The sequence below is a fragment of the Melospiza georgiana genome, chromosome 19 (assembly GCF_028018845.1).
Source record: "Melospiza georgiana isolate bMelGeo1 chromosome 19, bMelGeo1.pri, whole genome shotgun sequence".
NCBI classification, from domain to species: Eukaryota; Metazoa; Chordata; class Aves; order Passeriformes; family Passerellidae; genus Melospiza; species Melospiza georgiana.
The window spans coordinates 12,862,900-12,867,090 of NC_080448.1; positions in this window are offsets into that span (position 1 = coordinate 12,862,900).

The following is a 4,191-nucleotide window of genomic DNA, read 5'->3' on the forward strand; positions in this document are numbered from 1 at the left end:
CCATCAGAGCAGCCTGGCCATCAGAGATTGCCTTCCCTCCTGCTCTGTCTCCTGAAGTACTGAGCTTAGGGGAGGGACTGATGAGGGAAAGGAATTGTCTGATGGAAAGGTAAGTCTTTAAGAATTGGGAAAATGTCAAGACCAGAATTGAATTTTCTACTTCTTAAACAACCTCTGTGTAAGCCTTGTGTCAGCCTGTATGAATTTATGAATATAAAGACTCTTTGTTACTGAAGAGTTTTTCCCCAACTGCTGCTCAGTTTCCTCCCCATGACTCATGCCATTAGCTGATGCTGCCCTGTTTAATTGCAACTGCTGCTTAAGCCCACACAAGCTTTTCTAAAATAAAACCTTACAAAAGCTTACTTGCAGGAGATATCCAGTGGTTTGGATGGATGGTACATGGCAATATCCTTTGGATAAAACATATGCTGCTTTGCTGGGCTTCTAAATAATGCTGAGCAGCACAGAGGCCTTGGTCACGGTGTCCTTGAGCTGCTGATAAATGGAGCTGGAAACTGGGGATAAAGCTTACCCCAGGGCCATGCTGCTCTTGTGAACACCAGGGTTACATTTGCACTGTCCTGGTGAGCTCCCAGCTGGTATCCACACACAGATCCAGCCCTTGTATTTATTTTTTTAATTCTCTGGCCACATGGGCAATGACAATGTTGAAGACTCACACTGCTGGCCATTCAATAACTGTCCTTGCCCCTGCCCCTGTAAGGGCTCATTAACCTGCTTTGCATTTTTGGACTCGTTGCTCATTGTGGGTGTGATTTTGCAGTGCTGCAGGTCCACGGATTCCCCAAATATCAGCATGTGACTCAAAAGCAGCAGTGAAACAAAGGCACCACCTCTGCCTTACTTGCAGTCATAACGGGCATTAAGAAACAGCAAGAAAGCATTCCAGAGCTGCAGAGGGCAGGGAAAAATGCCAAGCTCTCTCAGAGTATGCAGTATGACGGGAAAAGCCAGCTCCAACAGAAAGAAAGGCAAGAGGGCAACACTCCCAGGCTCAGTAAGGAAGGAAAGGAAAAGGTTACACCTGTGTAGCACACGAGCTTCCTCCAGCTAAATCGTGCAATGGAATTGCATTTTAAATATTTTCTTGTGTTAAACTGGCAGGATTCAAGTGGTCAATTCATCTTTTACTTCCATATATGGATCTCAAATCAAAAAAAGAAAATTTCACCATTTTTTGGACAGAGTCATGGCCTAACAGCTTTCAAATGCAGCCCAAAAAAGGGCCTGGATTGAGCCATGTGGGAGCAGATTGCCTTACACGTCAGGCCTGGCAGGAATGTGCTCTCTGTCCATGCCTTTAGTTCTCAGTAGTCTTTTCCCAGTGACCAGAGCATTCCCAGAGCATTCCCAGTGTTCAGCCAGCCATGAGCTCCTTGTTCTGCAGCTGATCTCTGTGTCCATAGGTCCAGCTCATCCCCCATTTATGACACCTGGCAGAAAGGTTCATTGTGCTCCCCCATATCCTGCTTTGCTTTAGTGGGGAACCTATTAATCTTACTTGTTACACATCTTGTGTGCAATCTGTGCCTTCAGGAGAACTATAATGACAGTATAACCAGAAATCTCGTCAGCTTCTTTTGGGAAACATTTACAAACAGACCCAGAGAACCTGGGTCCTACCTGTGTACACACTGCCCACAGACTGCTTGCACAAGGCAATTATTAGCTGCCAACTGCTGCATTTTCAGTGCTAGTGGCAACACTGAGCTTTTACTTTCCATGCTACAAAGGCTGCTGGGATAATGGAGCCCATAATTACATCCAGCCACTCGTTAGAGCTCAAATTACAAAACCGGATTTCTGTGCCAGACCTTCAGGAAGTAAGCCATGGGAGGAATCTCACAAATAACCTGCAATTACGTTAATGCAGAGGGCAGGGCCTTCCCTTAAGAGCTCTCAGACTGGCTGGCGTGACCCTGGCTGGCTGAGCAGAGCCAGACGTGCAGTGCAGAGAAAGGTGATGCAGGAGGTGAATTACACAGGCACAGCCTCTGCACCCAGGGCTGCTCAGGAACACACATAAAGAAACAAAGCCTGTGCTGTGGTGTGGGGCAGCCAGACAGTGGGATCTGTGGTGCTGTGGCTTATTCCTTTACCCTGTGGAACGGGCTGTGCTCTCTTAAGGCACATGCACATGGTCACAGATCCATTTGCAGTATGAGTTTAACTGTGTCTCTTCCTAGAGTGGTCTGGCAGCCCCAGAAAGCTGTGAGCAGAGCAGCACTGCATAGGAGTGTGAGGAACAGAGAGCTGGGCTCAGCCAGACCGGAGAGGCCATCACTGAGAGGTACAGCACGGCCAGCTCTGCTGGCAGCTCCCTCCTGTGTGTCTGTGCACGGGGTGTCCCCTCCAAGGGTGACACCAGCCTTACCTGCACACACGGGGCAAGCACAGCCACCCTTCTCAGGGTACTAAAGAAGGGAAGGGTCTGTGTTCTCTCCTCTTACTCCTATTTACAGCATTTTCACAGCCCACAAATGGGGACTAGGAGAAATTTGCTTGTCCAATCTCCACTTTCAAAGAATGTCCATTTCTCTCAGATTCTGCACCTCCTCTGTAGCCCTCTGCCTGCGTTCCCTGTAGCAACAGGGCTGGACACAAGCCACCCAAATATTTTCAAGCTCAGTTCAACACCAGCTCAGGCCCACCTGGAGCTGTTTGATCTGTGAGCAAACACTCTTTATCTATAAGCAACCTGCTCTTTCCCAACTGCCCGCAGCAGGAATGCAGCCTAGGCTGTTTCCAGGCAGAGGCTGTCTCACACAGCCCTGCAATTCCCTACAAGCTGACTTCTTCTGTCCTGGCTATTTTATTGAGCTGCTCTACAGAATGTAGGGAGTCCATCCCATTTGTTCTTCCTACTAAACACAACCTGGTTTCCTATAAATTGACTTTATAGATGACTTATTGACATTTACACCCTCCATGCCATTGATTTTCCCTCTGTTTGAGCAATCCTGATAGTTCAATGCCAAAGCATTAAAAAAAAACCCCAAAAAACCAACAGCCAAAAATAATCTTTCCCTTCCATTGTGAACATGTTCAGCAGTTTATTACTGCTTGCACCCCAGGTTGGAAGCAATCGCTGTAGAGTTCTGCCATGGGTCAGATATTTTATAAAAAGGTAAATATTTCATATTAACACAAAAGCATTTGGGTTTGGAACAATTCAGAACATTCTCTGCTGCCTTGTGATCTGTACACTCAGAGCTGGCCAGGACACAGCCCTTTTTCTAACTTGTTATGTGACTGCTTTGAATTCCTCTGGTCTTACACCAGCTTCCCAATCCCAGCCTGTTCTGGCCAATGCCTGATGGGCCCAGGAGAGCTGAGCACCCGGCTCCTCAGCACTCGCAGACCTTCCTTTGCCCCTGCCCTTCTTTAGGACAGCTCAAAACTCTCAGTGTCACTTCAGCCATCTGGGATAAGACCTCTTGTACCCTCAGAGGGTAAATTTAGCACAGATATTTCTGCAAGCAGCTCCCTTACAAGGCACCCATGGCTGGCTTACAGAGAAGGGATGGTTTGAATCTAAAAGGAATAAACCCAAACTTCTGTCTCTGTTATTTCAGTGCAGCTACTCATCGTGGAAGCACTGAATTCCCCAGATACACTAAGCCATCTGCTCTATTTATTATATCCAAAGACGTGCTCCAAAAATTGTAACATCCCAACGAGACCAAAAAAAAAACCAGAGAAAAAATTCCCATGGTTTGATATTCCATCTGTGCAACTTTTCCACTGCACACTCTTCCAGCAGACCTTTGAAATTAACCTTTAAGTACTAGATGTACATCAATTTAGAATCACCTAAAATTCTTCACAAGAAGCAATGGTAAAGAGATCACAGAGCAATGGACAAAAGGGGAGAAATGACAGCCCAGAATTCCAGGAAGGGAGGCAGCCTTATCTGGTGCCTGTGGGAAAATCACACAGTCATGCTCCTGACTGCTCCATGATGACCCTGAGAAAGTGGCCTCATCCCCCTGTTCCTCCTCCCAGCTGCTGTTTGCCTTGTCTGTTTAGACTGCAAACTTTCCAGGGCCACCATGGTGCCAACACTGCTCACAGTCAGCAGGCACAGAACAGCACGGAGGGGAAATGGACCAACAGCTTGGTGCCAGCCCAGCAGCACCTCAGGGCACTGCTGCACAAGGGGGGCAG